Genomic DNA, 27,871 nt, shown 5'->3' with positions numbered 1-27,871 from the left:
TTATACTACTCCTACCATTTTCGTGCTGTGGCCACGAAATATGCTTCCCATTGAAATATATTACTTCACATGTTCGTGCTGGCCACCACGTAAAAAACGAGAAAAACGTCCCCGTGAACATGAATCAATAGATTAAAATAACGTCACATTTACACGAACTGCCATCAGACCGGGCTGCAGTTTCACATGCTTCCCCAAAGTTCTCTATAGAGCTTATAATATGGTAAGTCATGAGCTTCAGGACTTTTTTTTCAACATGTGAATAAAGTCCTCTATTTTAAGCCACACAAATCTAATTGTCACAGATCAGAGCTTTCTTATTTCAGTGCACTGTGCTATAATTAAAATACCCTGCTTTAAGGTTGTATTAGTTATTGTTATTATTTTGACTGCCAATATGTGTGAGTGCCTCCCCCCTTTTTCAGTTTAGAAATATACAGTACAAGCTAAAACAGAGATGGGAACTTTCTGACTCATTGTGTTTGGCATAGAGCCTTAATTCATGTACAGTACATGACGTTTCCAACTTAATGTTTTGAGATTTAATAACATATTGAACGTGCAGGGGATTTCTCAATAGATATAAGCTCAAATTTATAGTAATTTAGTGACTTCATATCTATGATCATAGGAACAGATTGTATTTGTGAGACGTTTAAAAAAGACATTTCTACTAAGCAATACCGGAGCCTATCTTATCTTCAATGTAAACAAGGGACTTTTTTCAGCTTTTTGAGACCAATGGTAGAGTTGACTACCAAAGAATTTGGCATCTGAGATTATGGTTGGGTAACGACACCCGGTGCTAATACTGCACCAGTGCCTAAATGACCAGTATCTACCGGACTGAATAGCAACATGGATTTAGGTGCCTCATTACGCTGCCACTGAAATGCCTGCACTGCTCTCTGATGCTCTGAAACAGAAGCATCTCTGCATGTTGACACTACACTTGACAGCAGGTAACGTTAGCCTACCGTTAGCTAGCAGCTGGATTAAACATGGTTAAAATGCTGACGGCTAAACGGTGTAGCAGTTTGTCTGTATTTCACTGTAGAGGATTCCAACACCAGGACGTCCAACAGTCTGCAGCTGCTGTTGTCAGAAAAACAACACAGATGGTACGTTCACTTGAAACTCGCCTCGCCAGCCTCGTGGTGCATTCAAAGTTATTGTAAAATACCCTTTTTCCATCTAGTGGTTGTTTTTGTCGTTTACCACTAATTTCCTAGTGAAATAAGTTATTGTTATAAGTTGTCATTACATTATTAATAAATCATTTAATTTTGACCATATGGCCTTAGCATAACCTTAACAAGCCGTTATTAAATGTCGCCGACTGACGTTTTGTGCTCCTTTTTTAATATATATATATATATATATATATATAAATATATTTTATTTTTATTTTTTTAATCTTTTTTTAAAAGTATCGGTTCAGGCACTGTTTAGGCACCAGCACCATTTTAAAAGTATAGTTTTAGCACCGGTATCAGAAAAAAAATCCAAACGATACCCAACCCTATCTAAGATGTAAAATTATTCTTTGGGGATACACAAATCCCACTCTAAAGTATCTGGCTAGAGGGATTCATTTCAAAAATGAGTTGTCAACATATCATCTACAATAGATAGAATAAAAAAAAGGTTGTCAAGCTTTTGAATATGATCATATCATGTGCACATCACATAATGAATCACTTAAAGTGGAACTTAAAGGCATCAAACATGCACGAGAATAATACAAACTGAGTGAACAGCATGCCCCCAGGCTGGCATTAACTCTCTCCATTCACCATCCTGAAAGTAGAGTCCATACACTAAAGCACAGCTCTTCTGGAAGTGCTTTGCCAAGTGCATTAGCAAACACAGCTGGTAGTGTGATGTTTTCTGCCAGTGAGCTTGGCAGAGGAATAGATTTCCCTACATTTCAAAAATTATACAAATCACTTCATTTAGAAATATGATATGGTAGATTTAGTGCTCACGTTGCCCCTACGACTCTTTTCAGAATAATCAGCTAGCCTAAATTAAATGCTTTTTCACAATTACACATGAGAATTGAAGGCTTGTCTGCATTTGCAATGATTACAAAGGGGTTGCGAAGTGAGCAATGGGTTAATTAAGGCTCTGAGGAAACAGGTAAACACAGTGAATCTGCTTGACACAGTGCACGTTGGAAGGTAACTTCTGCTGCCCTCGTCTGCAGTAATTTCACAGAGGATTGTCTCCACATGCTAATTCTACCCTTTAATACTTCTCCCTCAGTTTCATCCCTCTTTTTTAATAAGCTTGAAATTAAAACGGCAGCACATGCTGGCCCATTTTACAGGAGAAGTGATAAGGCCCAACAATGCGAAGAAAAGCGAGTCAGGGGGTTACATCAAACAGCCATATCAAAGCAGCAGGTATAAATCCAGTGTGGGTGTGAGGACTGAACCAGAGGTTACCTACATGCTGATTCCATCACTGCCTGTTTCAAATAATTAGGGCCGAGCACCGACGTCGGTCGGCGAAGGCCCATTTGAAATTGATAAGATTATGATCATTCTGCAAACTTATCGCATTTTTAGGGTCTAAAGGTGCGTGGACATTTTGCACATGCTTCAGAACCGATGATACACTTAATATTGTATGGGTATCCTGCTTGGATGTAACAAAATGGCTTGATAGCGCCCCCTACAACATTTTAAATGAGGTAGCCCTTGCAGTACGTTTCACCTTGATGTATGACAAGTGGTGTGCATATGAATCATGTCCAGTCTTACCAAAAAGCCTCTTGGAGTCATCCCCTAAACCCCCACAGCAAGTCAGCCATATTTAATTTAATGTGCAAATTATCTACGATTTTGACCGTAGATAATTAGGGGCTGTGCTTTGACATACTCCTCCTACACATTTCATTTGATTGACTTCAAAATTGTTCAGTACAATCTAAACACCTTGGCAAAGCCAAATTGTGAAGCTTCCATTCTGCCCCAATCTTCTCATGATTGATGAGCGTCCCAGCCTTTGTGTGGGCTACACTTGCTATAGAGCATATCCAAGTAACACAATGACAGAATGTATGACTAATTTGTTCATGGGTTTCATACACTGTCTGTAATAAAACATCTAAAGGCAAAAACCTATCAGATGGGGGAACGTGGTCTAATTGTGTCACTTTAGTGGTCCTTGAAGTGAAAACGCTTGGGAACCACTGGTTTAGAGGATCCTTCTGTTCGCTATGAAAAGAGACAGTTAGATAAAGTAGCCAAGCTGAGCAGTTGGATGGTGTTTGCTTTTTTGATTCAGTTGTTAAGTAAATGTCTGCTTTAGTTGGAGTCAAAGCTTAGTGGACCAAGCACCACAATAAGAATAGCAGCAGCAACAACAACATCAGCAATGTTTAAAACTGGAGGAGCCAAGTCAAGTCCATGAGCAGAATAACACACTGGATGTAAGCTGCATCAGCCTAATAGTGCTCTATGTACAATTATTCTGGACAAAACCAACAGATTTACCACTGACATTTTTTTTAACTAAATCAAAGTATTAGGATTACAGAATGTAACTACAAAAGGGCAAGATACAGTTATGTCAGTTGCATTTCTGTGGCACCACTCACTATGAGGAAAATCATGTATGAGCATATGGAATATCTAGACGCAGAGCTGGACATCAACATAGAAAAAATACATGCTGTGAGGATCGTGAATGTTAATTGTCCCACTTCACATCAAACACTACTAATTCTTTGCAAAGTCATAAGCAGGAAAGTTTTCTGTATTCTTATCATTTAGAGTAAAATGCAGCTAATTTGTTTCCCGTTATATTCATTTATCATTTTCTGTAGCTTGACATTTAAAAAACACTGTGATTGTTCTGTTCCAGATAATTCTGTCTGACTTGTGCGTTGTGTGTAAACGGCGATAATGCTCCACCGTAATTTGATAGCCTCGTTTTCTGAGGCTATTTGGACTTTTTGAGCTGTGCTCAAATTTATTTCGAGTTTTACTAAGTGCTTCTTTTTTTTCCTTTCAACTCGTGACTGCAGCCAAGTTGATATACACATAGTTAGATGCTGCTGCTAGAAATGTGTTTGACCACAGAACTCAAATTTGACCATAGTTTTCACTCCCGTTGCAGTTGTCATGTACTGTCCACAGGCTATCAGGATATGTGTGGACCCTTATCAAAATGATGTCATCCAGTGAAGTGGTGTTAGCGGCGGGATAATGGCGTGTCATTATAAAATCAGATGATAATGGATGCTGTTGTAAGGGTATTGTTTTTCAGTGGATATACAGTAGATGTGCCAGATTAGAGATGTGTTGTGAATAGAGCTCAGTTTGATATTTTGCTCAAAAGGCTAAATATCAACACCACCAAAAGTTAGTTAACAGGATTGTGACAGGTTACACTGACATGAAACAGATGCATACAGGATTTCTAGTTAGCGACCCCTGTCCCTGGTTAGGCTCTTCTGCTTAGAAAGCTCATAACATATCATCATTACCAAGTGTACAAAAGTTACATTGATCACATGATACATAGTGAAATGCTCAAACATGTGACATGATCATAAAACAATTACAATATTTGCATCACATTACAATCATTCACGTTTTGCATGTGTATGTCCAGCCCAGTCTCATGGCAGTTCGTGAAATGGTCACGTTATTGAATCTATTGATTTGTGAACAGGACACGAATGTTGTTTTTTTCGTGTAGTGATTACGAATTTTAATTTAATGTATTTAAATGGGAAGCATATTTCGTGGTCACAGCACGACAGCGGTAGGGAGTAGTATGAAAAGCAGAAAATCCGCGTAGGGAGGTTGGTCGGGGTGGTGGATGGGTCAAACAACACAGGACTTTCACCCAGGAGACCGGGGATCACACCCGCCTGTTGCAGTTCCTTTCTGCGTTATTCTCTTCCTAACCACAACCGTCCCGTTGTTGTCGGCGTGTCCGGCATGTGACGGTTCCTTTCCCAGTTCTTTTTTACGGTTCCTTTCCCAGTTCTTTTTTTTCCTAACCTCAACCGTCCCATTGTTATGGCGTTTCATGTCCCCGTTGTTGCGTGCCACAGAGACCACGGATCGTGTCCCTGCACCCAGGGACCGCATCCCTGTGTGGCGGTCCGTCCCGTTGTTGTCGCGGGCGTGTGGCGTTTAATTTCCCCGTGGCAGTTCGTGAAATGGTAACGGTCGAAAATCGTGACCTGTACACGAAATAAAACGAGAAAATCGTGACCTGTACACGTATCAATAAATAAAAATAACGTGACTATTTACAAACTGGCGTGAGACCGGGTTGGTGTGTGTGTGTGTGTGTGTGTGTGTGTGTGTGTGTGCATGCACGCACGTATTCTTTATGAGTATGCATGTATGTTCATCTGTGTATCCATTCCTCTCTCTGTGTGTACATGTCCATGTGCATATGTACATATCAGTGATGGCAGGTTAGGTTTTGTTGCAGCCAGTGGTTCACCTTTTCATTTAACGTTTGCAGATCACTTTGTGTTTTTATTTCCGTTGGTAGGGCATTCCAAAAACCTGGTCCTTTTTATTAAAACAGATGACCGAGTGTTGCTGGTGTTGTGCTGTGCCACACTGCAGTTGCCATTTGCTGATCCCCTAGTGGCTATTCTACTGCTATATGTTTTTCTGACATATGGACAAAGTACAGCTGGGGCGAGATTGAGCTTCAATCAATCATTCCAGGTGCTATATTATCATGAGGAATCAATGTCTTAGTGCTGCTGTTACATTTATTTTAAGTGTTCTATAGCACCCGGATACCGGAGACTGAGCCAATTAGACAATCTCTGATTTCTGAATTACAGAAAAGTAACGATTTGGCCTCCAGTCCACCGTGAAAGCTGCCAAATATGGACAAATAGGGCAAACACAGTGTGACAAGCAGCCAAGGAGGCTGCTGACACAATTATTTGCAAAGGGATGGGGTGCATTCCATGCATGGCACAGTGATGTGTATTTATAAAGCACCAAAGATAAGACTCTACAGGCCAAAATATTACTGACAGTATAGTAGAGAGTGGTTTCTAAATCAGGACTAATCAGTTTTCTGAATCCTGAAGGAATCATCAGGGTGTAATGATTGGCAGAGGCAATCCAGCAGTATAATGAGCAGCAGCTGAAAACAGGATTTGCAGCTCCTGGTAGAGAACTGTGCAAGACGGCTATCAGGGATAATTTTTGTAATTTTGTGTGACCGCTCCAAAACTTAATTTCTATGTAAGAGACACGGAAGGTTAATGAAAAAGTCCTAATCTTTTCCCTATATAATTGAAAGAGCGGAAGGTATCACTTCTAATAAAGTATGATAATGGAGAACCGGACATGCAGTTGAGTCCCAGATGACCTTCTCACCACTCGGTTTTTATCATCTGCACTGTGGTTAAGGTAATAATCTGGAAGATTTTCATTTAAATAAATGTCCGATAAGTCACTATCGTCAAATGAGGTAACACAATGGTGATTGAGCCTATGGCCCGCTGATGAAAGCCCTTGCATAATCAGTAGGACAAACTAGGTGTCTGTTGCGACGCTCCTGGGAGAAATCCCAAGTGGCGCACAGTTAGGGATGTGTTTTTCATTACCCAGCATCACTTGGTCCGCCAGAGAAGGTAGGTGGAGCTAACGTAACACACTCGCTCTTCAATTCACTTGGGTGTGAGGCGACGTACTGTGACCAAATGCCAACTGACTGACGTCACAAAGGCGAAATTGTTTGGATCTCTGGAAAGTGAGGTTCAAAAACACACCTGCAATTACTGCTTTTCGCCATAGGTGCCGCCAAAGACAACGAAACAGAGCTCTTCGAGACTATGACTTTAAGGTTACAGCATTTGTGCACAAGAAAGAGCAGCTCAGCCCTGCACCGTTATTGGCCTTTCAGCAGAAGCTGTCTTGCATTTTTCAGCCGTAAATGACATTGTAATAGTTGTCAAAGTTGACGCCGTTTTTCTTTCTTCTGTCTTTTCTCTCTCATTTTGTCATTCAAATACTTTTACAGACTGAGATTTATGGTGCTACACACATATCTCATCTAGAAATCTATTTTGTGTGAAGATTGGAATGCAGTTTGTTTTCTTGTGCATATGTTATGAATCTGTCTGGTTTGTACAGCCTTTTATTATAGGTTATATAATAATACATTTTCTCCAGGTGTACTTGAATGCACCATGAGTTTACAAGGTGCAATTGAATGCACCATTAAGTCCCGTCTGTGTTGTTTCTCCAACAACTCCGACAGCGGCAGTGTCCACAGTGTTTCAAAGGTCAGCTGGTCTCCTCTGTGTCTTTAGCTGCAGACTGTTAGACGTCCCACTGTTGGAATCTTTTCCAGTGAAATACAGACACACGTTACGCAGCATTTTAACCGTGCTTAAGCCAGCTGCCAGCTTATGGTAGTATACTATTACCTGCTGCCAAGTGTAATATGAACTAGCCGCACATGCAGCGATGCTTCTGTTGCCAGTAAAGTGCAATGAGGCACCAAAATCTGTGTTGCCATTCAATCCAGTAGATTGTCCTGCCTTGTAACTGACCGAAGTTGTAGAAACAGCCTCTCTTTTACTGTCTATGGAGCTAGCTAGCTGACATGATCTACATCTGAGCTACTGCACATGTGCAGTGCAATCAAAGATAGTACAGAAGAAGAAGAAGAAAAGAGGTCTCACTCTGTAGCTAAAACAGAGACCAGCTGAAAAGAGGATCTGCAGCAGTGAGAGAGAGCACTGCAGTACAACAAAAATATGGTGTTTTTTGAAAATTATGAATGTAAACCTATTCTGGTACAACCTTAAAATACAATTATGAACCTGAAAATGAGCATAATATGGCTGCTTTAAAACTACTTAGGTTTAGGTACATACATTAGGTTAAATGTCCAACACTTCACCTCCATTAAATAGAGAGTAGTATACTGGCATTGTATAACCTGTAGCTTCTCATTTGTTGTTGTTGACAAGTCCAAATCCTCAGTTTGCAAATAAAGTTTGGAGATATGTTTCTGTCCTCCGTGTTCTTTCCTGTGTCAGTGGTAAATGTCAAATGTGGACACACTATTAAGAAATACTGTTTTTCGGTCCCTATACAATAACAGTCTGAGTGCAAATCTAAATAGTGGCTGGTGTCTGTGCAAGGAATTGAATTATAAATGCATGTACTGTTCTCAGCATCGTGTTAATCAAAGTCAAATCAAATTAATCAACCTGTAGCTTTGGATAGAATGTAATGTAAATTTGTCATGGAAAAAATGAGGCAGTGCATTTTTCAAAGGGAAGCATTATGAAGCATAACGTTTCTCATTTATAATTATTTGATTATCTCTCTGGCTGCTTCATCTGTGTTACGCACCGCTGGGCTTTTACACAGCTGCTACCGCAGAACATGATGGAATTCAGATAGGACAGAAAACTGATGTGCAATTAATGATACTGCTCTAAAAATGTTGTGATTCAAGAGTCCTTCAGACTTAACCAGACAAAGTTCGATATTAATTTATTTCAATTGTTGCGTGGCCAAGAAATATACTTTTATCACCTTTCCATATCTGAAATGTGAACCGGGGAATGTGATTCTAAAATTGGCTCTGAGGCTGAGTCATTGAAGGGAACAGAAGAGCTGCTATTGTTAAACTGCGCTTGAGAATGCTGAACTTCAAAACAAGTGTTAGTCTGTTGAGGCCCCAGCACCCTCGAGATGCATTCAGACTTATGAAGAAAAAACAAGTGTGCAAGATTAGGCTGAAAGTAAGCATACCGGTTACCAGCACAGCACTTCCTAAAGTAACAAAAAACACTTTACGTGGGAGTTAACCTGCCCAGTCGGTGTTTTAAATGAGGTGCTGCTAAATTACCAGTTGGAGGAATCATCGGAGTGGGTTTGGAGTTGCTGTGGCATCATCTGCAGCAGTACTTCAGGTAACTTTCACCTCTTCAAATGTTCACTCACGATATAATCTTTTTTTATGTTGCAGATATGTTTTACTTGAATTAGGGGAAGTAATTGAAATACTTGACGGCTCTATATTGATTGATGAAGACCTGTTGAAGGGTGTAGGTAGTCTATACTGTATGATTTCTTCCAACGAAACATTTAAATACAATAAAGCAGGCTAGAGTAATGGAGGGTAGTATAAGATACATATTTCTAAGCAACATTATGAGTCTTAAGATGTTTCTCAAAGTAGATTGCATGGCAGATATTTATGGTCAGGCTGTTCACTTTTAATCCATAATAAAAGAAGGCAGCCTCTCCAGGTGACCTATGGAGGTGATAAACCACACAGAGCCTTAAAAACTAGTGATGATATTTGACAATGTCTAAAGGAGACAGGAAGCCAATGCAAAGATGCTAAAATAGTTGTATTTGCTCTCTTTTACTTGTTCTTGTTGAACATCTGGCAGCTGCATTTTATATAAGGTGCAGTCTGTGCACAGATGTATGGGGGAGCGTGCCTATGTTCCCACAGCCCTATGTTCCTACATTTCTAAGATTTGTTTTCCAAAATTAGGCCCTATGTTCCCATATTTCTTTTTTCATAAATGTGTATCAGATTTTATCCCCCTAACCCTAAACATGTTGTGGGAGGATAGGGCTTAATTTGAAGGGAAATGTAGGAACACAAGGCCTTATTTTGAAAATGTCGTAGAAATGTGAGAACATAGGGCCTCATTTTAAGAAAAATCTTAGAAATGTGGGAACATAGGGCTGTGTGACCATTGGGCTGTGAGAACATAGTGCAGTGGGACCATTGGTCTGTGAGTAACATAGGGCTGACCCCATGTAGGGTAGTCCAGTTAGTTTTTCTTGATTGCTTTGACCTGCTTAAAGAAACTGGGATCCACTCAGTTTTCATCATCACTGTCTCAGCAGAGCAGAAGACACCTCTTGCAGATGTGTTAACCCTTTCTCATTGGATTGACACATTTCCCCCACCCTTTAGCAGAACAGTTAACACGGATGTCATTCAAGCAGTCCAAACTCCATTGTTTTAGCTATGGTAACCAAACAGAAACCATCTGTTCCTAACTATTAGAAACTACCTCCATCAGTATGAAATCACTGAAGCACCTGTTTGACGCTCCTTCACACAAATCTTCAATCAGCAATCAGTCTGCAGGCCTTAAAGGTGCAGCGTCTGTGTTGTTCTTTGCCAACATGGATGGAAGATAGGGTACATGTATTTGTATTGAACCGAAACGGTACAGGCGTCTCGGTTCGGTGCATGAATTTACACGGAGAATACACGGTATAAAAATAAATAAAACTTGCATGCAAATTAATTAATGTAATGTGGAACTAATGTAATGCAGAACTACTGTTAGATACGCAGGTTCTACGGACACCTAATCTGTAGCCCCGCCTTAGCTCTGAAGCTGATTGGCGCGCTGCCTATGTAGCCGATCTCTGCCAATGAATGCCGTTTTAATGAGTCAGAGATAGCAGCGCTAAGGACGAGTATGGCGAGTGGTGACGACCCACAAGAGTTAGAGGACCAGTCAGTTACAGTAGTACAGGCAAGAGAGTGGTGGATAAGACTGCTGCTGTAGATTAGTGGTACTTTTCCAGCGTCGCGGCTCCGAACCTTAACGTTTGTTGGGACAGACACCTTGTTTATTTAGGCTAACTATATTAGCTTTAGCCAGGCAGGGAGCAGCTTTCTGCGGTGAAAAATGGCCGGGAGACGTAGTTAGAAAGTTGCATTAATCAGGTAATTTAGTTCATCTTTGCAGAGAACAGAGATGCTGGATTTTCTGTTTTATAGCCGATTGTCTTATTTTGTTTACAAGTTACAGATGGAGTCTGGAGAAGATTTGGGCTACTTATTGTTTACATCTTACTTTACACACTTCAGGCTGTTGCAGCTAGCTCAGGGGAGAGACTGGATGACACTAGGTGGTACAGCCTGAGACATCAGTGTTTCCCACACATAGACTAATGTGTGGCAGTGCGCCTCACTATCAACACCGGCCGCCGCACATTGCGTTTCGTTATAATTTATTTTTTTTTAAAACGCTATTTAAAACACGTTCTTCTGCATTTCCTTTCCCTGCCCTCCTCCGTCTCTCTGTCACTTGTGTCTCGCTCACATACACACACACACAGCTCCTCCCACCGTGCGGTGTTTGGTGTTTTTAGCCCCCAATGTCGCCTTCCAGGCAGCGCGGCAATGGTTATGTCAAAGAAGTTATGTTAGTGTTAAGGTGAGGGTTAGCTGCCTGTAAGGCGACATTGGAGGCTTAAAATACCATTGAGCCCACCGTGCACACAACGTCTGTCTCCATAAAGGAGAGAAGACAGCTGGCGAAATTCACAAGTTCACTAAAGGTTGGTATCTATCTCGTGAACACCTTCACACAATCACACATTCACAATCACGACCCGATTCTTAGCAAACAAGTGATTGCGCCTGCTTTAGAAAGTTAACTAGTTGCGAGTTTGCGGTAAAATGCAGTTGGGTTGTCAAAACACTATATAGCAGCTGTGAATCAAATAAACATATAATAAATAATGTTATGTAATTTTTTTACTCTGACACCCCCCCGCCACAAATTGCTTTCGAATCTGTGGGAAACACTGGACAAAAAAATTTGCCTTCTGCATTTTGGTTTTGCTTTTCTCTCCATTGTACCGAACTCGTACTGAACCGTGATGTCTGAACCGAGGTATGAACCGAAACGTGACTTCTGTGTACCGTTCCACCCCTAATGGAAGAGGTCAAAGGCAGATGAGAGTGAGAGGAAGAGGTAGAGGGGTCCGAGGAAGAGGAGTCCGAGTGTGAGGTGGAGGTATAGTTGGAAGGGCTCAGGTTTTTGATGAAGATCGGGCAACTGATCACGTTATCAATCACGGCCATGTGGCCCCATCATCAAGACAGAAGAGACTGAGTATCAATAGTGGCTATTTCTTATACTCTACAGTAATAGATGTTTATACTTTACTGTAAGAGATTTTATTTTGGTTTACATGTATTTTGTGTAATATTTACAGTATTTCAGTTTTCAGCCACAGTTTGAAAATAAGAATCAATGGAATCAATGAAATTTGCATCAAAGCATTTCTGATTCTGGATCCAAATCTTTGCAAGAAGGCAAATTTGACAACAAATGGCACTGGCATGAAAGCTACGTACAGTATTAGGCTACAATGACAAGCAATGGTGCACTGATTGCACTGAGTGCTGTATTTAGTATTTTCTTGTCCACTGTGTAATGGTTGATTGGAAGAGCTCATACACTTGTTTGCAAGTTATGTCATTTGAAGGCAAAATGTTCTTTTGTTACATATTTTAAATGTTTTGGCACGGTTAGAGCCTTTTGCAGTGCCACTGTGTGGGCCTATGTCTTAACTGTTTTGAAAATGTGGAGTGTGAGGTGACTGCTGCATCAAAGCAATCAAGAAAAACTGTTAAAGTCCAGAGCAGAGAACATCAACGGATTAATTAATTTCTTTGCATCAGGAAGAGCAGGCTATGGTCTGGCTTTTGCAATATTTCTCAGGTGAAAAAAAAAGTAATACTGAAGGCCACTAATTTCCTAACAGGTGCACTATAATAAGCTTGACATTGTGTGTGATGGTTTCAGATGGCTTGCTTATTAAAAGAGTGTCATACTCAAAAGTGTTACATTTCACTTCCTCTGATTTGGAAAACAATGAAGGACTCCTGCTGTCGTACTCCCACGCAACAGTAAATTTGGGTATTGGCAAAACAAATTAAAATAAAATCTTCCTTTAAGGTTGAACAATTTAACACATTTGTTTTACAATGTGCATTCTGTGCAATGATATAATTTTGTAATTTGGAGTATGATAAAAACCTCAAGGTGCCCCTTAATTAGAACTGCTATGTGAGTCACACAGACATGGATGTAGCAGTCTATATGTGAGTCGTGTGTCAGTGCCTCCATAGGCTGGCTGGCCGACTGGAGCGAGGTTATATTTACTTGTTGGAGGACTTCCTACAGTACATGCATGAGACCATTATGAGGAGGTGAAGAACGATGAAAGCCAAGACACAGACAACATGAACCGAGCCTTAACTTCTTCTTTAGAGATCCTTTAGGAGCTCAGCAGGGGGAGGGAACCGGAGGTGTGTGTGTGTGTGTGTGTGTGTGTGTGTGTGTGTGTGTGTGTGTGTGTGTGTGTGTGTGTGTGTCCTGCATGCGCAGTACAGCAGCGGGGGCGAGGAGTTGCTACATCCCTAGACGGAACGGAGTGTGTCTTCGCAGTGGGCTATCGGTGTCGTGCCAGAAGTGATCATCTGCCAAACACTGATTGCTATCTACCCTACATGCAAACGATGAAATGAATCATACAAAAACACACGTTAGATGAACGCCCAAACTCTTGGGCTCTCCGGCACGCCGTTTTGTTGCCTGTGGTTGTGCACATTTCTATGCCTGCTTTGCCCTGTGTTTTGCTTCTCTTCCTCATTGATTGAGTTCCCAATAGTCCAGCATTGCCAGACAGCGCTATATATTCTGGTATATGGGGAAAAACGATCTGGCTCGTTTGTATTTCTTTAAACCAATCTGTCTTCGACGGCGCTAAGCCCCGGATGCAGCGACGGCGCCCTTGTACAATAGATAGCGGCCAGACCTCCGGTGTAGTGAGCCAGACTAGGATCCCACAGACTCCACTTTTTATGTGTACAAATATTAATAATTGTAATAAATCAACCAAATTATTTCCCTTTACATTTTCCTTGTCCCTATTAAAACCCAGAAAAATGTTAAAGTGGCTTTGGTTATCACACCAAATAAGGAAATATTTCATGTTTTGTGTTGTATGGGCTATGCATGAACACACACATACACACACACAGACAATTGGACCCTGTGAGACCTTTTATGAATAAACTTATAACTCCGTAACTCCAATAAGAGAGATCCTAATAGACTGATTTGGGAGGGACAGTGCTGTGTAAAGATTACTGTTAAATCTGAACACAGATGCAGAGCATATGAAGAGCCATGTATATAACCATGTTTCACAGTGTGGACTCTGAGACCCCAAATAGAGGTATCAGAGGTGCATCATTTTAGCCAGCGGAAACATGTCATCAGTTCAAATCCATGTTTATAAGTAATTCTCATTAGATCAGGAAGCACTTACCACCTCTGCTGATTATTTCCTGGGGAAAACCCTGAAGCTCATTATTGTTTTTTCGCCTCAACCTTGGTGAACCTGAATACAAACATCAGGCTGGCGGAACGTTTACATTTATATCTTTGATCCAAAGACTTGCACATACCATGTCCCAATAAACACTCAAGCAAATTAGCTGGTAAAATTTCATTTTAAATGGCATAAAAGTAGCGAAGCAGCATTGTTTAACATGTATGCTACAAACAAGTAGTGGGGAAACCCTTTATTCAAAAGTTTTCATGTCATTAAACTATATTTCCTGTATTTAAAACTATTATTATTATTTTTGTGTGAGTCAACTATGGGGTAAAAAAAATGGAAATGTCACAAGAGCAAATCCCATTGAAAAACAGACACTTAGCATGAAGCTAGCAATTGACCTGGGGATGAGTGCGGGTATCGCTCACATTAAAATGGCGACATGCTTGACTTTGTTGCCCGCCAACCACAGTTCTGCTGACGATAAATAATTCTTACTGGGGTTCCAGATGTACACTTGGAGCTCGCCTGCCTGAATTACACTCCCCAACTGATGAATGGTTCCAATGTGAAGAACTGCAAGCTGCACCATGAAGCCGAGGGACAGAAAATCTGTCTCTACAAAGACAGATGCCTCATGCATATTTAAATACAGGTACAACATAGAGAACAAGAGGTGAGAGCTAGCCCTCTGGTGGATCCCAAATTATGCCAAATATTATAAGGCTCCTGCTCAGAAAATATTTAGCTATTGAAAAATGCAGAGAACGGAGGAGGGGCTGACAACCAAACCCATTGCTGGCCTTCCACAACAGAATACAAAGACACCTATTGCATCTTGCAATAGGTAAAACAGCCTGTGTTCTCTATCGTATCGAGACACTCTCTTCACAGACTGTCCCACTGGGGCAGTTGACGTGGAAATCACTTTGAGACATGCTTGGGCATAAAGGCCCAGGTGTGCATGGATTCACTGATTTACATTAATTGCAATGGTATGGTATGGTGGAGTGCCTAGGGGACCGACTCATTTTAACCCAAACCTAACCCTCAAACAACACAGGACTTTCACCCCGGAGACTGGGGTTCTTGTCCCACTTGTCACTTTACCTAAACCCAACTGTCCCGTTCTTCTTTACCTAAACCCAACTGTCCCGTTCTTCTTTTCCTAAACCCAACTGTCCCGTTCTTCTTTTCCTAAACCCAACTGTCCCGTTCTTCTTTACCTAAACCCAACTGTCCCGTTCTTCTTTTCGTAAACCCAACTGTCCCGTTCTTGTCCCGCGTGTCACGGAAACGTACCTTTTATAAGCCCGCCCACCATCTTTTCCTTAACCTAACTGCGTCAAAATAGTCCCGACCCAGCGTCTTTAGATAAAGCGCGTTTAGATATGACGTTAAAGGAGACTTTTAGTGTCAATAACAACGCCATAGGCACCTGACCAAGCGTCCGTATTTTACACGATGGGAGTGAGAATGTGTTGACAAGTAACAGTAGGCAATCAGTAGGCAATAATCGATTATGGTCTGTCACAGAATCAAACAGGTGCTGCTAAGGTAAATAACATGCTAAGATAACTAGCATGTTGCCATCAACCGGCAGCATGCTGCCTAAACACACCAAACAATCCTACCAGGTCTCTTCCCACACCGGAGACTTCTGTCCATGACATCACCAGTTAACATCAAGCCTTTAAGATGTGCGGACACTTTGCTACGTGTGCTCCAGTCTCTCACCTTTCTTCGAACCCAAAGACGTTCACTGGAACTGGCCGCAGTGTCTGCCATGCTTTTCTCCGCCTGCTTTAGGCTCTGCCCTCTTACTGTATACCCAGTTTAGTTAACAGGGACAAACGTGGTCTGCCCACAAAACCCTTCCAGCCAACCTCCACTGGATGGACCTTAGAATTTTTCAACCACGCTCCTCTGCCTCTGCTGCCAGCTCTGTACAGTATATCTAAGCTTTTTCCTCTCATAGGCCATTTCTATTACATTCTTCCATGGTACTGGCAACTCCACAAAATACACAACAGTGTGTTTCTGACCACAAGACAAGAGTCTATCTCCTGATGAAGTATAAGAAGTTTCCTTCAATCAACTCCCATCCCGGTTCCCTACAATATGAATTGGACCAGATCAGCTAATATTAGGCTACTTAACTTCCTGAAATCCCTTCAATAGAATTTTTTTTTTTTTTCATGTCAGCCGTTTGTTTGGATTTTGATGAATTTTCCCAGGAGAGGTATGGTGTAATTAACAGTTGATGCAGCAAATGAGAAGGAGTGCAGAGTCTGCAGAAGTAAGATGTCCTGACAATGATGAGGGAACAAAGATGGCTTTATATCAGACGGTAACAGGGAACAGGACAGAATGCTTCAGCAGTGTGGGCATCACTGATTGGAGGCATTATGCTGGGCCGTCTGGGCCCTCATCATCATCTTCATCAAACACTCAGTGTGTTAAGTTGCTGTCTCAAGAGCTCCTGTGATGTGGAAATGCCTAAATTGATTTATTTTGCTTGTCAACTCTCCCTTTTCGCTGCCGCCTTCTTGAAAGATGCTTGACTCGACTTAAGACTTGCATGGTACTTGGATCTGAGGGCCTCATTTGCACAGTGCCAATAAAGATGTTCTTAACCAGTTGTGTTGGGGATCATTAAGTTAATCTGAGGAGTGCTCGCTCTTCACACACACTTCACTGACTTTCATGAAGTTGTACAGTATTTGACATTTGATATTTTTTTTACATAAGCTGGTCAACAACAATTTCAGCTCACATAAAGTAACGGTTGAATTGATCAATGTGGTGGAAGGCACATGATGTAAATGTAAATTATTATGGCTGTTTGGTTGTTTTGCCACATAAGTGAACATTCTGCAGCTAAGCATGTCAGTTTAATCACATTCCTCAGGTGGTACAGTACCTCAAATTGAATTTATAGTGATTTAGGGATTGAATTTAGTGATTTTTAATGGGAAAGTAGATTTATGTGTGCCAGGTCCTAAGCAGATTCACAGGACCCCATCTGTCTCTGCCTACAGGAAGCAGCTTTAACTTTAAACTTAAAATATAACTTTAAATGTAAAATATATATATATATATATATATATATATATATATATATATATATATATATATATATATATATATACACACACATTATCTTAAGTGCAAAATGACAAACCTGACTTTGGCAAAAAAACATATTCGCCTGGCTTCTTAAACTGATCATAATAGCACTCAAAAACTGCATTCAAGGGGAGTGCTGACAAAAACCTCAAGAAACAACATTTCAAAGTCAGCTTTCTCAGGCTCTGTCACTCACTCACACTCACACACACACACACACACACACACACACACACACACACACACATCAGAGACAAGCTTCCACTCCATTGACATTGACAGCTTGTCAAACTGTGGACTGGGTCTGAGAGGACACACCTTGCAATCAGCCCAGCATGCAAAAGTGGTGAATCACAATGCATTATGGGAGACAGCACTGACAGAAACACTGTGCTGGTCCCTGATCTACCCTGCGGACGTTATCAATTATTAATATATTAATTATAAATACGAAGAGCTGCATGCCCCAATGCCTCTATCAACATGTGCCAGGCTGCACTTGGCATTTCATGTCTGCTTCCTGTGTGAAGCATGAATCACTGTCGCCTGTTGTGCCAGAAAGTGAATTGATTTAAAATGTGTTTTGTTGAATCTATCATAGCTACGGAGCTGAGCAGGGACCTGGGCTGTACATTTGGATTTCAAATGTACAGCTCATGAGCACACGTTACATCATTTGTCCCCTCCAATTAGATTTGTTCCTCCATGAATCCAGTTGCTGAAGCATTAAGAAATGAAGACACAATGAAGGTTGCTGTGGCCAGTCACAGCATCATGTGACTAGTCAGCATTCATTTGTACCTCTTGGTCAGACATTAAATGGTAAATGGTCTGAGAGTTTACAACACCTTCATCCAAAGCACTTTACAATGCTGCCTTGTCTTGCTCAAGGATGCTTTGTCACCTGGACAGGAGGAGCTGAGGATCAAACTGCCAACCGTGTGAATGATGGACGACCCTGCTCTATCTCCTCAGCTGCAGATATGGACGCCTGGTGCCTAGCAGACTTGACAGCAGATAGAAAACTGATGAGCTTAAAGCTATAGTGTGTCGTTTCTGTCTCCCCCACGAGGAATTGTAAGTGATGACAACAAATCTCTACAGCTCTACTACATTGGACAGTTTTACTGCTTTTTGTTTTGTAGGTCAGCTTTGGCTGTTTGGTGCACATAAACAGCTGAGCACTGCAATTCAAAATAAACTGGTACAGCTGTCTGGTCGTGGACAGTCTTAATAAACCACTTGAGTTGAACACAGTTTGCTATTGCTGTTGGTCTGTTATTTGTGCCATCAGATTGTCAAATTGAGGGAACATATTACATAATCTGACTTTGCTAATTTGTGCAAGTTATGAAAAACTTTAAAAGCCAAGAATTACCATATCCACATACACATATGTAAAGTTCTGCCTGCATGTATGTAAGGTAAGGTAAGGTGTCCCCAACTCTAATGAGATCATTTTCACTACAGGAACATGTGATGTAAGAGTTGTGGATGAAACACATGAAGGCAGATATGTTTCAAGGAGGCAAGCTGAACTAAATGCTGCACTCTAGGGCTCTGTATTTCATTTCAAACTGTATTACAGGGATGAATAGAGACACCAGGAGTGAATGTCTCAGCGAACAACGTGATATCATGACTTTGCGTAAACATACACGCCACTTTCCTAAAGCCAAGTGGCGTGTTATCTTTACGCATTTTGAGCTATCAAGTAGAGTATGTCTACGCTGTATACAGCGGACGGCAGTCTGCAACGTCACAGCGTTAACATAACACGGCGTGTTATCGCGAGGCTACGTGTTATCGCGAGGCTACGGTTGGGTTTAGGAACGTCACACGCGGGTTGGGTTTAGGAAAATAACTAGTTGGGATTAGGAAAAGAAGAACGGGGTTGGGTTTAGGAAAACAACAAATGTGGAAAGGAAACGTCACACGCGGGACGCCATCGCCGCTCTCCTGGGTGAAGTCCTGTGTTGTACCCATCCTCCACCTCGACCAGTCTCCCTACGCGGATTTTTGCCCTTTCATACTACTCGCTACGGCGTCAATTCACACGCAATTGCAAGGTAATGTAAGTCAATGGAGGCCAAACGGCGTTGATGAACACGCTAAAAAACGAGTATGTGTACAGATACAGTACGAATTGGCGTGTCATACATACGCCACTTCATGAGATCAATCTGCAGCGAAGGAACAAAAAGCTGCTGCAGTATACGGTGTTACACTGTGATACAGACTCTCTCAGACATGAGGGAAGAGTATGGGAAGAAAAAGTAGTGGTGAGCAGGAACATCCCTGCCTTACCTACTCTTTAATGCTCCCTGGTGCATCCATGATGATGAATTCCCTAATCTCTAGTACAGTAGATCTCTGCTCCTACTATAGAATTACGCGCTGAGTGCCTCAGGTAAGTGAGGTGAACCGCTGCTCAGGGGAACATAATCTGCTTTGAATACCATCTGATTTATACTTTATCCTCGGGAAGATACCTAGCATCGGCTAATGGAGCATGGACCCCGGGAGGAATACAATGTATTCATGTTGCAGACTGACTCGCAGCTTTCAAACAAATCATCCAGTTATGAACTGTCCTAAATGTAACGAGGCACCCCGGGCATTATTAATAAATGCTACATGTGCACGTACAACTTTCATCTGTAATGAGCTTGGCATTTGGGAACAATCAATTTAAAAAAAAAGGAGAGGAAATGTATATTTAGGTTTTTGTTTTTACTGAGCATTGAGTAATAAACAATATTAGTCCTCCTTTGTGCAATATTACCCCTCCTTAATATTACTCTATAACTTAAAGTTTTAGTGCGTAACTTTTTGATATTAATGAACGTCCGTAACATTCAAGCCATTACCAAATGAGTTGCTACAAAGCTAATTAAGACTATCAGCTCCACACAACTCTCTCTATATTTCTCAGTATGACTATGTTCAGAAGATTGTGGCGTCCGGCAACTTTCCCGTGCAGAAACTCAAGTGAAGATAATGACCTCTTCTGAAGAGTCCATCATGTTTTTTTAATCCTCCGTGTCCTCCTTGGCTACTAGCAACTGCGTGGAGGAGGAGGAGGGGGGGCATGCACGATCACAGAAGGCTTGTATCATGTGGACGAGCCGACAGTTTTGTTGTCATTATTTAGAATTCCTCATGGGGGAGACAGAAACTACACACTATAGCTTTAATATCACAATATTACTCCTCCTTTTACTCCACCTGCACTCGCACTCCAATCCCATTACCCAAGTTCACTGTCATCTAGTTCATATTTATGTAAATATTACAACTACCCCTACTGTTAAAAACACTTGATACAAATGGATTTTGTCAAAAAAATGTGAAACTACAAACACATTTTGTAGTATAACATTAAAATCAAACAAGGTGGTAAGTGGTTCACGAGACTAGGTGATTCAGGTACATTTTCAGAATAATATGTCTAACAATAGACAGAATTCATCTCTTAACATAGAATAAAAGCAATGAAACGGACACATGAAAGTCTAAGGTCCTGTTTTGTGCAATGTTCATTCAATTTTGTCCCCAGGTTGGCGCTACAGAGAAGGCTGTGGGGTCATTCAAATCAAAAGCACTAGAATAGAAATGTTACATGCTTGATCATGAACATGCTCAGCAGACGTATCATGGCTATTTATGATATTGTGTATGGAATATTGTCTTTGCAAAGTTGATATTCTGACCTGAGCAAGCAAGAGGAAAGCATGTGGAGTGTCCAGGGTTGGGTGTCCTCTGCTCAGAGATTTCATGGCATTCTACTTACTTACCGTATATGGTCTGATGTTGGTCTGACATCAGACTAGAGCTGAAGGATTTGGGGAAAAAAATCAAATTACGATTTTTCTGCCAGATATTGCGATTGATTGATTCGATTTGCGATTTTTTTTCTTAAAAGTCTAGCTAAAGTTCAATATCCACTGTGTAACATAAAACATGTCATGGAGCATTATAACATGAGACACCATCAAAACTGCTCTACATTCTTATGTAGGGATATATGTAGGAACATAGGTATGAGTGTTTTTCTTTTAATACGCATGGAGCATTGAACAGTCAAACACAGAACATTTATCACAAAATCTAGAGTTATAATAATACAAAAACAAGTGTGAGCCAAGACACACAAGAGCAGCTGAAGGAAATCTCTGACCGGGCCGAAACACCCCTTTATAGGAAATGTGTTTACAGGAAGCTACCGCTGACCTGGATCTACCAACACAAACAACAGAACCAATGTTTGTCTAATTCTACTACTTCTGACAACCCCTGTGTACTGGAAACTGTATTTTCAAGTGTGATATTTACACAATTTCCATTTCCCCTGGCAAGTCAATTACTTCTACAAATATGACATTCTTAGTTCAGTTTAGTTTATTTCAATCAATCAATCACATGGATACATGTGTATCCATGTGTTATGTTTATACATAACATAAATAGCAAAAAAAAAAAAAAAAAGTGACACTTTAGTTCATGCAGTGTCATCTTAACTCGTTTATAATCAATACTGCAATACATTCTCATCATCACCTGGGTTCAATTACAAATCTAAAAACAAGAGATTAATAAATGCCGATGCAAATAATTACATATTGCTGCCAAAATTACTTATCATTAGGGCTGAACTATTTGGGGGGGAAAAATCTAATTGTGATTTTCCTGCCAGATATTTTAGCTACATATTGCACCTTCTGTGATCATGTTAAATAAAAGGAATACAAAATAAATGAAAGAATCCACTGAAAATAGGACATTTCTGTACACTATCTGTGATGTGTAACATTATTCCAGCATTTATCTTATGAAAAACAGTAAATATAATAATAAAAAGGAATAAAAAATGTTAAACCAAATGTTGCACCAAACATTCAAGTCAATACCGCACCTTCGATTAATCGCGGTCTTCTCGGTTAGCTAATCGCATTCTTTCAAATCCCGTTTTCGATTTGAAAACGATTCATCGATCAGCCCTACTTATTATCATTTCAGCAGTCCATTTACAAACTGTGGATCGACTGATCTGGACACGGTAGAAAATACAGATGGCGGGGTAGGAGAGGGGGGAGAGTGGGGGAACCAAAACCAACAAGACTATCCTATGGGGACAATAAATACTGTAGATATCTCCTAGCAGAGGTCAGACGGTGTTGAGATACCTTGGTACCTCTGTTTAACACCTGACTGACATCCTCATCTTACCACCAGCAGTGTAAAAACATTTCTCTGATGGGAGCAAAACCTCCACAGCCATGTTCTCCATCCTTCCTCCCACACCTCAATAAGTGGGATTTAGTACACTGAGTGTATTACGTGTTTATGCACCCATAGATAAATTGCCTGTCAAATAAATTGTGCTGTTTTATGATGGCAAATAACACGTGGTACCTGTTGTTGACCTTGCCTTCCGACACACAAAACACACACACACACACACACACACACACACACACACACACACACACACACACACACTTTCCTGCACACTCAAATTCAAAGAAAAGGTCAGGGAGCCAACAGCACACTATCATTTGCCAAAGGATGTGGCATAATTAAATTGTCATCACCAAATATTACAGTTATTAAAGTTCCCGGCATTGGCATAACATTACATTACGTCCTGATTAGGGGTGTCACCATTCTCCCAATCCGCGATTCAATCTTACTTTCACTTTTAAGGTCACGATTCAATTACATTTTGTATCTGTTCTTGTTTTTCTTCAGACGTGCGCAAGTAGGCGGGTGGAGAGAGAAAAACATGCCGGGAGAAACGCTGATCCTGCTTTTGATTTCAATAGTCGAAATCAAGACACCCCTAGTCCTGATGCCAGAATATTTCAACTGTCTCTATTAATCCTTATCATAATTCCAACCACAACCTTAAAGGTCCCATATCATGCTCGTTTTCACGTTCATACTTGTATTTGGGGTTTCTACTAGAACATGTTTACGTGCTTAAATGTTGTTTCTCATACTGTCTGTCTGAATATACTGTCTGAAACGCTCCATTTTAGTGCCTGTCTCTTTAAGCCCCCCCACCCTTAAAAAAAGCCCAGTCTGCTCTGATTGGTCAGCGTTTCTGTGTCTTCTGTACCTGCGCTCTCTGAGTCTCTGCACCGCCATTGCAGCTGGGGAATGATTGTAACGGCATCGTAGCGCCACTTTCTACCTATACAGTATATAGTATAGTTGTGACATCACAACCGTACGGAAGTCCTGACGGCTCGTTTAAAGGCACAGTAGTGAATATGGGCTGTGTACATTTCTCTGTGGATTGAGCCTTTTGATACTTTCACAGTATTTATATAGAACCTTGACCTGCTTTATAATCAATAAAGACATGGAAATCCCACTTTTTACAATATGGGAACTTCAAACCCGAGTAAAATGACTTCATTTCAATCCTAAACTTTAACCACTTTTTGTAGATTTGAGGACAAGCTAAAGGGTTTCACTCTTCAAATTCTCCACTTGTGCATCCTTGCGAGGACAGTTTTCTACATAAGCACAGAGATATAACCATCAAAACACACACACACACACACACACACACACAGTCTGTTTCTGATCAGCCATGAAGGGTGTGTTGGAGTTTTAGCCCCGAGCCCTGCCTGTCCTAACTCCACTCTGCCGTCTCTTCACTTTGAAGTCTAAAGTCAGTAAAAACTTATTTTAGCCAGAGGACATGTTGGTTGGGCAAATGCGGCTGAAAATAAATAAAGCTGTTTGTTTTCCACCTAAATGCCAGCTGGCTTCGGAGTGAAACCAGAGGGAAAGTATTGACATCGATCCGATATGCTCATTCGATCACCCATTTGTTCTCGCCAATCGCCCATGGGAGAGAGATGCCAGATCCTGTAGCTACACTGTATTGTATGTTTACTACTGATGCTGCAGTTTATCATCCAATGGCACCTTTTATGGAACCCTTCACAGATGCAAGGACATATTCATCTGGAAGAGCAAACCTGTTTTGTTTGTTTCCAGTGTGTCTGCCAGACTTTTAATTTTCTGTACTTGCATTACTTTTGGCATCAAACCCTGGCTTATGCAAGCAGAACCATGCATGAAAGTCAAAGAGGTGACTACTTACTTTTGACATAGTATGACTGCAGTACACTGTAGGTATCTATGTATATATAAATATAAACACCTTATAAAATGGGACACGTCAGCCCACACTCACCAAGGGGCCCGTAAAGCAGCCACTAAGATCACACCCTACTTTCCTTTTGTTTTATCTTTCACCCTAAATCCAATTGAACTGTTTTATACTGATTTAAAACACTCACTGCTGTATTCTGCGAGGCCAGATTTGATGTCATGCATGCATCTGCCGTTTTCATCTCTGTTCTGGTGGCATTGTAGTGTTCATACAGTGCAGTGTGTCTGGTACCCCTTGTCCTGCGTATGTAAAATAAATATGGATTTTGTGTGTGTGACTGAAAAGCTCTGCTAATTTTAGCGTACAGCAGATAAGCAATTTTATTCATACTGAAGTCAAACTGATGACAGTGAGGATAGTATTTTTCGATGCTGGTTTTACAAAGTCAAATCTTACTAATTGAGGAAGTCAGATGTGTGCCGTGCGCTCTCTCTGGTGCTGAAGTGATGTGGCTGTTGCCGTGTGGCAGACTACTGTGTGTCTGTGACCTGTCACCAGTAGTGAAGGCCAGTAACACCAGATCCTGATGTGCGTGTTTTATGAATAGTATGCCTGCCTATTCAAATAATCATTTCAGCTCTAAACAATATATTCAGTTTCTTTGTTGAATTCCATACTTTCCAAAACCTAATTGTCCTACATGTTTCCAGCTGATAGCATTGCTTATTGTGTGTCTCTCTCTGTGTCTCTGTTCCAGTGTTTTCAGACTATTGCTCACAGTCTGCACTACCATTTCCGCAAAGAACTTTTTGTTTGGTCATAATTTAAACGACATGGGTTTTTCTTTTCCAATCATGTTTCATACCTTTGCAGATTTTATGACCTCTATGGGAGCTCTGTCTGTGCCTGTCTGGTCCACTAACTGGTGTGGGTGTGTGTGTGTGTGTGTGTGTGTGTGTGTGTGTGTGTGTGTGTGTGTGTGTGTGTGGTGCCCTGCAGTATTGATATCTTGGTGCTAAAGGGGAGGTGGAGCTGGGAATCTTTTAAGCACATAATCCTGAGCCACCTCTCTCCCACCCATCTCCTGTTCTAACACCCAGACAAGACTGGAGCCCTGCTGAAATCATGTGTGTGTGTGTGACTGCATGCGTGCGTGCGTGCGTGCTCGTGCTGCCCATGGGTCCGTCTGGTTACTACAATCCCACACCCAAGGTAAGTGAGAGTATAATGGTTTAACCATGCTGGTTGCACAAGCATTGGGAGCCCCAAATTGTTCAGTATTAAAGAAAGAAATACAATATTTGACATACATACTGATATGAATACATACAAGTCAACAACATAAAAACCTGTACATTATTATGACATGCTATTTCGTCTGTCTTAGTTTTGTTGGAGTTCATTTTTATTTCATTATAGAATTTTGAAATATAGACTTTTAGAAGATGAGATATATACACTACCAGTCAAAAGTTTGGGGTCACTTCGAAATTTCCATTCCACTCCATTACAGACAGAATACCAGCTTTTTAACCAGGGCAGCAGTTTTCAGATTACATTATGTGCTTACATAATTACAAAAGGGTTCTCGACTGTTGTAGAAAGAAGTGGCTGATCTTTAATGCAATATCTACATTGCCCGTTATCAGCAACCATTCATCCAATGTTCAAGAGGCACATTCTGTTTACTAATCTGATATCATTTTAAAAGGCTACCTGAGAAAACATTGGAGAACCCTTTTGCAATTATGTAAGCACATAATGTAATCTGAAAACTGCTGCCCTGGTTAAAAAAACAATGCAACTGATCTCAGCTGGTATTCTGTCTATAATGGAGTGGAATGGAAATTTCTAAGTGACCCCAAACTTTTGACCGGTAGTGTATGTATGTATGTATGTATGTATATATGTATATATATATATATATATATATATATATATATATATATATATATATATATATATATATATTATATTATATTATATTATATATATATATATATATATATATATATATATATATATATATATAACCTTTGCATTTCTCCCCAAAACACCTTTATTTCACATTTATAAACAGCTTTCTTAAATACTCCATCCTGACCACTGCTATGACTAAGAGACCACTGATGGACATGGTTGTGATCATAGACTCTGGAGAACCAATAAAATCATTTTTAAATCAGTGTTTAGTGTCAAATGATTGGTATATTTAGTAGGTGGCTGGGTAATAAGCAGGATTTGCGTGAGGGTCCTGCATCACCCTGTCAGGGTTTAATCTGCCATAATGACCTGCTGGCTCTACATTATCCCATACATGGCACAGGACAGTAAAGCTGTCGCCGCCCTCTCGCTCTCAGCCAATCACATGCCACTAGCTTTCAGCAGGCTCAACATATGTCAGCTAGCTAGGCTAGCTCACATTGACTACAACCAAAGAAGAAGAAAAAAGTCAGTGTTTTTGCTCTTCACGGAGTTGTGTTCATGCATGAGGAACATCTTTCAGATCAGAAGAGGGCTGGGCGATAGGGAGAAAATCAGATACCACCTTATTTTTGACCAAATACACTGATGTCGATATTGCAACACTATTGTAGGGTTGACTATTGGTGCTTTCACAAAATATTGACACAAAGAGATTTTTGATAAATAATCATCAGTAATGTGGATATAATAAATAAGTGGGTAAAGGCAAATAATAGGACAGCTAAAACTGTCTAATAAGTTCAGAAAATTACATCACTTTACTGTAATGTAGCCTTTAAAACCAGGAAAAGACTAAATGTATCAGGCTCACAGATGTATGGACCCACAAATGCACGACTCAGGTACGTAGGAATGCCAAAAGTTTATTAAAGAAGACAGAATAAACTTACTGACAACAGTGTCCAAAAACGACAGGCAAAAGGGAGAATCCAAAATACAGTCAGTGGTCAAAATCCAAGGAAAAACGCTCGAAGGCTATACACGGGGGAAGCAGACAATCTCGCACTGGGGTAAGAGGAAGACTGAACTTAAATACACCAAACAGAGAAGACAATGAGACACAGGTGCAAAACATTAGGGCGGGGACAGGTAATCACTAACGGTGGGAAAAGGAAACAACAGGAAGTAAAACAAAGACAACACAAGGAAAACAGGGAATTAAAAAATAAAACAGGAAATGTGAAAACAACCCGAAAAAATAAGAATCTACAACAAAACAATAACTTGACATAGGAGCGGAACGTGACAGTACCCCCCCCTCAAAGGCCGACACCAGACGGCCCAGGAATCTCCGGATGCAACCGGAAAAAGTCATGAATGAGATCAGGGTCCAGTATGTTACTGGCTGACACCCAAGACCTCTCCTCAGGGCCATACCCCTCCCAGTCCACGAGAAACTGACGACCCCTGCCACGTTTCCTGACAGCCAGAAGCCTCTTGACGGTGTAAACAGGGCCACCATCAATCATGCGCGGAGGAG

At 40.8% G+C, this 27,871-nt stretch overlaps 1 protein-coding gene and 1 long non-coding RNA gene across 6 annotated transcripts in view; both read right to left on the bottom strand.

The window, feature by feature from the left end:
- ntm (neurotrimin) overlaps nt 1-27,871 on the bottom strand; it is a 519,740-nt gene that overhangs the window by 104,646 nt on the left and 387,223 nt on the right. The window lies entirely within an intron of this gene.
- LOC118496585 lies at nt 689-13,607 on the bottom strand. Its single transcript, XR_004899176.1, has 3 exons — nt 13,561-13,607; nt 968-973; nt 689-699 (listed from the first exon to the last, which is right to left on the bottom strand). It is a non-coding gene; the product is annotated as an uncharacterized LOC118496585 (long non-coding RNA).

This window comes from Sander lucioperca, chromosome 13 (assembly GCF_008315115.2).
Source record: "Sander lucioperca isolate FBNREF2018 chromosome 13, SLUC_FBN_1.2, whole genome shotgun sequence".
In the NCBI taxonomy this organism is placed as follows: domain Eukaryota; kingdom Metazoa; phylum Chordata; class Actinopteri; order Perciformes; family Percidae; genus Sander; species Sander lucioperca.
Note: the sequence above shows the minus strand (reverse complement) of the source record. Positions and strands in the feature narration are given on the sequence as shown.